This window comes from Lagenorhynchus albirostris, chromosome 1 (genome assembly GCF_949774975.1).
Source record: "Lagenorhynchus albirostris chromosome 1, mLagAlb1.1, whole genome shotgun sequence".
NCBI classification, from domain to species: domain Eukaryota; kingdom Metazoa; phylum Chordata; class Mammalia; order Artiodactyla; family Delphinidae; genus Lagenorhynchus; species Lagenorhynchus albirostris.
In genome coordinates, this window is record NC_083095.1 from 130789133 (window position 1) to 130799447 (window position 10315).

General features: G+C 40.4%; 1 pseudogene; it reads right to left on the reverse strand.

Moving 5' to 3' along the window:
- Nucleotides 1–914: 914 nt before the first annotated feature.
- Nucleotides 915–2310, reverse strand: LOC132531847 (sorting nexin-4-like; annotated as a pseudogene).
- Nucleotides 2311–10315: the final 8005 nt, after the last annotated feature.

A 10315-nucleotide genomic window follows, 5' to 3' on the forward strand; every position in this document is an offset into this window, starting at 1 on the left:
ACCAAGGATGGCTTAGCTTCTGAACATATACCACAAAAACACACACAAAAGCAATATAATTTATCTTTACAAAAATTACAGCCAAGCAATAAAAAAGGATGTTAATAACGAAGATACTAACACGTATGTTCACTACGTATATCTTATACATTGAAATGCTACACCTTGTACCCTGAAATGCCATGTGTAGAGAGCCAGGCAGAGTAAATTTAGGCTCATCACTGAGGTTAAGAATTATCTGAGAATTTAATGCTTGTATGTAACATACTCAATTGAAACTTGCTATATACCAATTCCTAGATCACAACAACGCATTTCACCATATATCTGAGAAGTTGAGTCTTCTTTGTTGGCAGTGTAAAATTTTTGACCAGTGTCAAAATTCTGGTAAAACACACATTGAAGGCATTTTCTAGTGTATGCAATGTTTGGGGGCATTAAAGAATGTGGGAGAAATTCTTAGATTTCACACTAAGTTTCTGCTGAGCTTTGTCAAACCAAACAGCTCAACTATAAGGCAAGAAAAATTAACCCCCCTATAACAGATTAGTGGGTCTTAACCAAATAAAGATAAGAATTCAACCTTAGGAAAAAACTCCCTACATAAGCAGATATGAAACAGTGGGCACTAAAATGAACATCTAAAAATTACCTAACATCTTGATATTCAGTCATTGGTTCAGAAGCCTGACAATTTTTTGGTATATTTTATCTAATTAATGTTTTAGAATCAGCACCAGTCCCCCAAACCTCAAATTGTAATATTTAATCTTCATTAAAATACATCCTTTTGTGCTGTATTAACACTACAATCAAAGCCGAATTTACTCAACTTATTATATATTTTTGTGTACACTGGTAGGAACTTAAATTTTTTTTATTTACTTGTGTTTCTGTTTTGGGGCACTTTGAAGAGAAACTCATTTCACAGGACTATATCTTGCTAAAGCATTCCTCAGCATTGGTCCAAACTTCAATTCCCTTTTTGCATATACTGATCTGCATGACTGCATAGCTTATGAGGGCCTCCTTTAAATCACGGTTCTTTTGTTCTTTGAAGTGTTCAATATCAGCCCAAGCATTTCTGACAAATTCTCTGCCTTCCAGATTTTTAGAGTTAAGTTGTTCTCCTTCATTTATTTGTTCTTCTAGGACCTTTATTCTGGCGTCTCTCTGCTCTGGAGTTTCTTGACCAAAGAGCTTGGTAGTCATTCCCTTCAAAGAAAATGTTCTCAGGGTCCCAGTTGCCAGTTTGTCACGCTGCTGCTTCTTGGATGCTAAGTCCTGAGCAGCCATCTCCAAGTCATACTGCATAAGTTCATGTTTCCTGCACACAGCCCGCATTGTATGCATGGCTTCTGCATAAAAAAGGTACTCCTTTAACTGATCTGCATAATGTTCTTCATCTTCCAAAATATAATCGATAGAAGATGCATACACCTCCCTATGATGAGCAGCACTCTGCAGTCCATCACCCATTTCTTTTTTCTACGGCACTCCACTCACCAAAAACTCGCCCGTAATTCCCATATACTGTATATACACCATACAGTCGATCTGCTACTCTCGCTCTGACTCGAAGAAGATATGCGATGACAGACTGTAGTTCATCACTGTAGTGTTTTAGTTCAGTACATCTCTTGTCTGGGTTTTTCACTCTGAATGTTGCATTAAATGCTTTTAACCTGCAGTCTGCCTTCAGCTGAAATCCTGTTTCATTCACAGTCTCCTTCCAGTTGCCTGCCTGTGTTAAAAACAAATAGATTATGTCTCTACAGCGGACGGGATATGAAGCAACTCTCAAGAGGAAGTTTTCTAAACCAATTCATTGTCTTTCCATGAAATCCTTGTCAGTGTTGTCAGCAGAGAGTTTATGTCAAACAAATTCTGCTCGCTCTTCTGGTAGAGGTGGCACAACAATATGTGGATAGTATACTAAAAGGTAGTTTCTCAACAACTCAAATTCACTCTACTGCCTCCATAGTGAGTCTGCTAGGACACTCTGACCATCAGTATGTTCAACTGACCTTGTTTCAATGAGGTAAGCAGTATATATTTCTTGTTCATGTATGTTCAATGCCATGAATGTTCATGGCATTTCTTCCAGTTTGCTTTTCTGCTTCTGAAACATTAATTTCTATCTTCTTCAACCAAAAATTATTTTCTGTCATTGTGCCGTCCCCGGGGGCCCTCGTCCCGGGCCCCCTCCGCTTCCTCACTGGCCACAGACTCCAGCCCAGGGTCGGGGTGGCCCAGCTCTAGGGGCTCAGGCTGCAAAAGCCGCTCGGGATCGGGAGGTGCGTGCTGCATGGCTGCTGTTCGGCGCAGCCTGATTTTATTTTTCTAATTCAAATCTGGCCTCTCTCCCCTGCTCAACATCGTGCGATGGCTCCGCGTCACCTGCCCGGCAAAATAGAATCCAATGTGGCCCTGTCTACCTCTTGGCTTTTATTTGTCAGTTAATCTGCCCTTTGACCCAAATTTGGCCCTAGCAATACAGACCAATTTGCACTTAGAGAATAAGCCATGAAGTCTGACCTGTGTACTCTTCCCTTTGCCTCAAATTGTCTCCCTACCCCCTACCCTCACTACTGGATTTCTCTGGGTTGTAAATTTCTATTTATCTTTAAACACCCAGCCTAACCATTCAGTCAGCTGAACCTGATGGTTCCTGTTCCTGTCCTCTGTCTCTTCTAATACACTGTGAACTCCTTAAGGAAAACAATCATGCTTGTTTTTGTATTCTAGGTCTGAGTACCTAGCACATTAGAGGTGTTGACTCAATGAACTTGACAGGTGAGGAAGATGGACTTGCAGTCACTGTGGCCCAGTGCTGGGGGAATTTGACAAAATCCTAATCCTTCCTGAGGGCATGTATTCGGAAAGGTTTTGCAGCAGAGGTAAGGCTGAGCTGAGTCTAGGAATTAATGAGACTTTCTGTCTGGAGGGAGGAGGAGGCCAGTGCAGAGGTAGGAAGCTAACCTGCTTCACATGAGCATCAGATACCTTGAGAACCGATCCCAGCCATCCTGCATGGTGCTGGGGCTTCTAGGACTGTGCTAGGCCTCCTGTCACTGGATTAAGTGCCGGGGCCCCAGGATATGGAGGATGCACAGAGCTGCTGCTATGCTCCCCCAAATCCCTGGAACACTGCAAGGGTAATGATAGGCCCAGTCGAGCTGCATTTGCTTGGCCAGGTGCCACAGGTGGGGGTCAGTCCTAGTGAGTTCAGAATAAGATGAGTTTTTTCCATAAACTCAAACCCCAGCTGAGAATTCTGGGCAGCTTTCTGTAAGCGGACAGGAAGAGCTGGGATCTATTCTCGAAGGCAGAATGATGGATCAGGCTCCCATAGACAAAGTTGCCTAGGAAATGGCAAAAGAACTAGCTGATGAACATTCTAGACCAACACACAGGAGGGAACCTGGCTGGAGTTAAAGCCAAAGAGATCTCCATGTGGGTGGGTGGGTGGTGTGAGAGAAGGAATATTATGGGCCAGTCAGAAAAGAGTCTTCCTCACCCTAGAAGCTGGAAGTCATTCATGGTTTCACAAAGGTTCCCGAAGACTGACTGCATGCCAGGCGCTGAGGATGCGGAATGAGCACGACCGTCTCTATTGATGTGTTCACAGTCTACAGGAGGACACAGACATTTAACAGACAGAAACTACCATCCAGCATGAAAAGTGCTAAGAGACCTGACCAAGTGATCTGGTAAAGTGAGGAAGGAACTTCCAACCATGACTGCAGCGTCTGCCAGTCACAGAGTAAGTACCTCTGAGAATGGTGGGGAAGTCACTAGAGAAAGGAAACAGAGTTTCTTCCAGCACTGCTTGCACTAGATCTGAAAAGCAGGAAAGATTCAGATACTGGCTAAATTACAACAGAACGACTTGTAAATTATTTGCTCAAAAGAAAGTAAGGGATTTCCCCAACAGAGGACAAGAAACAACCCAAGTGGCAAACAAAAAGGGAAGCTAGTGCTTCCCTGGGGAAAAGCCTAATACCAGGAACCTGGAAGCAGAGAGAGTAGCCCTGGGACCTGGAAGGGAAACTTGTGAGAGGGTGGCCCAGGAGAAATCCACCTGTCAGGAAACGAAACCAAGGACGCCTGACTGGCACCGCTGTATTTTAAAAATAGGTAAAACTCCTCACCTCCCTTGAGAATTTGTTGAAGATTTTTGTGTCTATATTCATAAGGGATATTGGTCTGTAGTTGTCTTCTTTTGTACTTTTTTAGCTGGTTTTGGTATCCGTGTAATACTGGCTTCATCGAGTAAGGAAAGTTTTCTCTCCTTTTCTATGTTTTGGGAGAGTTTGTGAAGGATTGGTGTTCGTGGTTCTAAACATTTGATGGAATTCACCAGTGAGGCCATCTGGTCCTGGGCTTTTCTTTATGGGAAGTTTATTCCGAATTGAATCTCTCCACCTGTTACAGGTCTCTTCAGATTCTCTGTTTCTCCTTGATTCAGTTTTGGCAGTTTGTGTGTTCTAAGAATTTGTCCATTTTATCTAGGTTATCTGATTTGTTGGTGTACTGTTGTTCATAGAGTTCCCTTATGTCTCTTTTCGCTTCTTAAAGGTTAATAGTAATATTGCATCTTCCATTCCTACTGGTACTTTGAGTCTTCTCTATCTCTGTCCTTTGGTTTTTGGCAGTCAAGCTCTCTCTTTATGTATGTGTGTGTGTGTGTGTGTGTGTGTGTGTGTGTGTGTGCAAGTAGCAAGTTTATTTTCTTCGATAAAGAATTAACAGGGTTGGACTTCCCTGGTGGCACAGCGGTTAAGAATCCACCTGCCAATGCAGGGGACACGGGTTCGAGCCCTGGTCCAGGAAGATCCCACATGTCGCAGAGCAATGAAGCCTGTGTGCCACAACTACAGAGCCTGCGCTCTAGAGCCTGCGAGCCACAACTACTGAAGCCCACGTGCCTAGAGCCCATGCTCTGCGACGAGAAGCCACCGCGATGAGAAGCCCACGTACTGCAACGAAGAGTAGCCCCCGCTTGCCACAACTAGAGAAAGCCCGCACGCAGCAACGAAGACCCAATGCAGACAATAAATAAATAAATTTATATTAAAAAAAGAATTAACAGAGTTAATTTGATGTCCCCCAAATGAGGTAACATTGCAATATTTGCATAAATATTCAAGGAAAACTTTCCTTGAAACACTTATTCAGATCTTTTTTATGGACTGTCAGATCAAAGAAACTGCAATTTCAAGTTTGTTCACAGAAATCAAAACATGTTTTACTTGGGAAGTTTCAAAATGGCAATGTAACCGAGCGGGACCCTATGGGGCCTTCCCTATGGGGCAGACCTTTACCCTATATCCTCTGCTTTAACTCCTCTCTGAAGTACCTAGATGACAGTATCTGATGCACATTTCCTGAGTTGTTTCACAGATGCTAAAACTCCCACCAAATGGAAGAAATTAACTACTTGATGACCAGGAGCATGGTAGACCCCAGACCTACTGGCACCTAAGGACTGATGTTAACCCCTGTGACACCAACCCTGTTACCTCACGATCAACCAGTCGGAGGATTGTACATGAGCTGATCACATACGCTGGGATGCTAAATGCTTTGCTGAAAGTCATCAGGGAGTTCAGGCTTTTTGGGCACTAACTGTCCCGGACTCCAATGGCACCTTATAATAAATGCTACACTTTCCTTCACCACAACCTAGTGCCTGTAGATTGGCTTTACTGCATGCTGTGGGTGAGCGGACCCAAATTTTGGTTTGGTAACAGCAATTCTATCCCAGAGTCATAATTACCAGGGGGAAGAATGTTCTCTAGCTAAGAGTTTGTTTTTGGTTTTTTTTTGCGGTACGCGGGCCTCCCACTGTTGTGGCCTCTCCCGCTGCGGAGCACAGGCTCCGGACGTGCAGGCTCAGCGGCCATGGCTCACGGGCCCAGACACTCCGCGGCATGTGCGATCTTCCCGGACCGGGGCACGAACCCGTGTCCCATACATTGTCAGGTGGACTGTCAACCACTGCGCCACCAGGGAAGCCCTAGCTAAGAGTTTTGACAGCACTTTAATACTGTGTCCATCCACCTTATACAAAAGCATGTGTGTTTTGCAAAGAGTACATATTTCTGTTACATCATTTTTGGAAATGTACTCAGTTGCCTTACTGTCTCCAAGAGGGTCAGTAGTCAAATTGTCAAAATTTGTCAATTTTGTTCATCTTTTCAAAGAACCAACTTTTGATTTTGCTGTTTTTCTGTGTTGTCTTTCTATTACCTATTTCATTTATTTCTGCTTTAATCTTTATGAAGTCCTTCCTTCTGCTTGCTTTGCTTAGTTTGCTCTTCTTTTCCTAGTTTCTTAAGGTGAATGTTTAGATTATTGATTTAAGGTCTTTTTATATTTTAAATATAGGAGCTTCCCGCTATAAACTTCTCTCTGAGCACTGCTTTTGCTGCACCCCATAAGTTTTTGTATTTGTGTTTTTGTTTCTATTCATCTGAATTTACTTTCTAATATTTTTTGTGCTTTCTTCTTTGACCCACTTGTTCTGTAGAAGTGTGTTAATTTCCATATATTGGTGAATTTTCCAAATTTCCCTCTGTTGTTGGTTTCTAATACCATTGTATGATGGTCAGAGAACACATGTTATATGATTTCAACCCTTTTAAATTTACTGAGGCTTGTTTTGTAGCTTAACACAGTCTACCCTGGAAGATATTTCATGTGCCCTTGAGAAGAGTATGAGTTTTGCTGTCGTTAGGTGGAGGATTCTAGATGCCTGTTAGTTTATATTGTTGTTCAGATTTTCTATTTTCTTGCTGGTCTTCTATCCATTATTGAAAATGGTGTATTGAAGTCTACAGCTGTTACTGCTGAACTATTTATTTCTCCCTTCCATTTTGTCAGGTTTGCTTCATGAATATTGGGGCTCTGCTGTTAGGTGTATATATGTTTATAATTGTTAAATCTTCTTGACAGATTGATCCTTTTATCATCTTAAAATAGCCTTTGTCTTTAGCAACAATTTTGTCTTAAAGTCTACTTTGTCTGATATTAGTATAGCCACTCCAGCTGTCTTCTGGCTAATGTTTATATGATATATCTTATCACATTCTTTCAACCTATTGTGTCTTTGAATATCTAGTGTGTGTCTCTTATAAACAGTACATAACTGGATTATATATATAATACATATAAAGTATATATTAATATATCAACAAATAGCATTCTCTATTCTTAATATATTAATGACTAATGTTAATATATTTATAATTATGTATTTATATATTAAAACTATGTAATATAATTTTGAGAGAGATATATGTCTCAAACTGATATTGGTTTTTAAATCCATCCTGCCAATTTCTGCCTTTTGAGTGCTTAATCTGTTTACATTTTATGTTAATTACTGATAAGGTAGGATTTACACTTGGCCTTTTGTTATTTGTTTTATATAGGTATTTATTTTTTGTCCCTCTATTAATTTGTTACTGCCTTCTTTTGTGTTAAGTAAACATTTTTTAGTGTACCCTTTTAATTCACTTGTCAAAAGACACTAATTATAAAAGAAAAGTTTGATAAGATGAACATCATCAAAATTAAAAATATTTACTCTTTGAAAGACATGGTTAAGAAAATGAAAAAGCAAGCCATAAACTGGGAGAAAATATTTGCAAAACATACATCTTATAAAGGACTTGTATCCTGAATATATTATTTATAATTTGATAATAAGAAACAAATGCCCCAGTGAAAACAAATGGGTAAAGATTTGAACAGTCACTTTACCAAAGAACACATATAGATAGCAAATAAACACTCAAAAAAGATGCTCAGCATCTTTAGTCATTATGGAAATGGAAATTAAAACCAGGAGTTAACATAACACACCATCTTGAATGGTAAAAATAAAAGACAAGATCAAGTATTGCAAAGATGTGCAGTAACTGGAACTCTCATGCAGTTTGAAGGTGGGAGTGCAAAGCAGTATTCCAGTGCTGGAAGATAATCTGGTGGTATCTTACAATGTTTAAATGTATACTTACCAAATGACCCAACAGTGCCACTAGGGAAAAATGAAAATCCATGTCCACCTGAAGACTTGAACATGAATGTTCATAGGAGCTTTATTCTTAATAGCCCAACTGGAAACAACCCAACTGTTCGCCAGTGGGTAAAGGAATAAACAAATCCTGGCATATTCGTGCCAGGGAAGGTTGCTCCACAATACACACAACCACAGGGACAGGACTTAAAGGCTTTATAGACTGAATGAAAGAAATCAGACACAAGAGATGACATACTTTATGATTCCATTTATATGAAATTCTAAAAAAGGCAAAACTTTAGTGACAGAAAGCAGATTGCCAGGAGTCAGGAGTAGGAGACTGACTGCAAAGGGAAAGGAGAGAATTTGGAGGAGTGACAGAAATGTTCATTATCTTCATTGTTGAAGTGGTTCTAAGGACGGAGTAAATTTGTCAAAACCCAATGACCTGTACACTGAAAAGTGGTGACTTTTGTTAAATATAAATAGGTACATTAGCAATAGCAACAAAAATAAAAGGTACTAGGAATAAATCTAACAAAATGCACAAACCTTCATGAAGAAAACTATAAAGCCATGTGAAAGATTTGGCAGACAGTTAATGCCCAGCAAATATTCCATGTGCTCCCCCCACATAGAGCAGCCTCCTTTGCAGTTACATTGTGGCCAAGCGATGACCGAGCATGAGAGGAAGTGAGGTGTGTCACGGCCGGAGAGAAGTAGTTCAGAATCCGTCATCTCTTCCGGTTCTCTCTTCTCCTTCCACGTGATCTTGGAGACCACAGGATCAAGTTGGTATCAGTAAGGATAGTGGTTGCCTGGCCTGCAGGGGAATTTACCTGAGCTGGAATAAATCTTCATTGTGTTAAACCGTTGAAATTTTGGGCTTTTTCTGTTCGGGTCACTAGTGCTAATTGCCCTAATACAAAAGAAACATTAAAGAAGACCCAAATGTGGGGAGAGTTGTACCCCATTCATCCATAGGAATACAAATTTTAATAAATAACGTTCATGTTATTTCAAAGCAGAAGTCCACTGAGTTCTTCATGCATCTTAACAAACTGATTGTACGAAGTATATGGTAGCACAGAGAGACTAGAGTAGCCAGGATATGCCTTAATAAGAAGAAGGTGGCTCTACTAAGATCTACACACTTTATAAAGCCACAGTAACTAAGACAGTTTGAACAAGGATAGACAAGCTAATGGTACTGAATAGAGAGCTTTGACATAGACCCAGATGTGATATATAAGTAACATTGTAAATTGGTAGGAACAGTTGGTTGTCCACATGGGGCAAAAATGAAATTGAACCATGTCCTGACATCATACCCAAAGTCTAGGTCAAGTAAGTTAAGTAAATGTGAAAAGCAATGCTTCACAGGTTTAAAAATTAATATAGAAGAGTATCTTTATAACAACAGAGGAAGATAGGTTTCTTAAACCAGCAAAAAAGGCACTAAGGAAGTACTAGACTTTTTTTTTAAAAATCACTAATCTTGGGCTTCCCTGGTGGCGCAGTGGTTGAGAGTCCGCCTGCCAATGCAGGGGACACGGGTTTGTGCCCCGGTCCAGGAAGATCCCACATGCCGTAGAGTGGCTAGGCCCGTGAGCCATGGCCGCTGAGCCTGCGCGTCCGGAGCCTGTGCTCCGTGCAACGGGAGAGGCCGCAACAGTGAGAGGCCCGCGTACCGCAAAAAAAAAAAAAAAAAAAAAATCACTAATCTTGATCTCATTAAAATGTAAAACTTCTATTCATCAAAGAACACCAAAAATAAGAAAGAAAATATAAGCCATACACTGGAAGAAGATATTTACAACACGTACAATGAACAAATAGATGTATGTGTATAAAACTCTTATGAATCAACAAAAAGACAACAACAGGAAATCAGGCAAAATACATGAAAAAATATTGCTCAGAAGAGGAAACATAAATGGCAAATGAATATGCAAAAAAATTCAGCCTTACTAGTAATTAGGGATTTGCACATTAAAACACAATTAGATATCACTAGACTGGGAAAAATAAGAAAATCTGATGATTGTAATCATTGGCAAGAATGTGGATTAAGAGTAACTCTCATGCCCTGCAGGTGGAAGTGTAAATTGTTAGAACTAGTTAAAACGGCTTGGCATTATCTTGTTAAGTGAAGATTAAGTCACCCTATGACTCAGTTCTTCCACTCCTAGATGCGGAGCTTAGAGATGCTCTGACACATCTGTACCAGGAGCCACAAACAAGAACATCTGTAGCAACAGTGTCTGGAATAGTGAGAACTGGAAA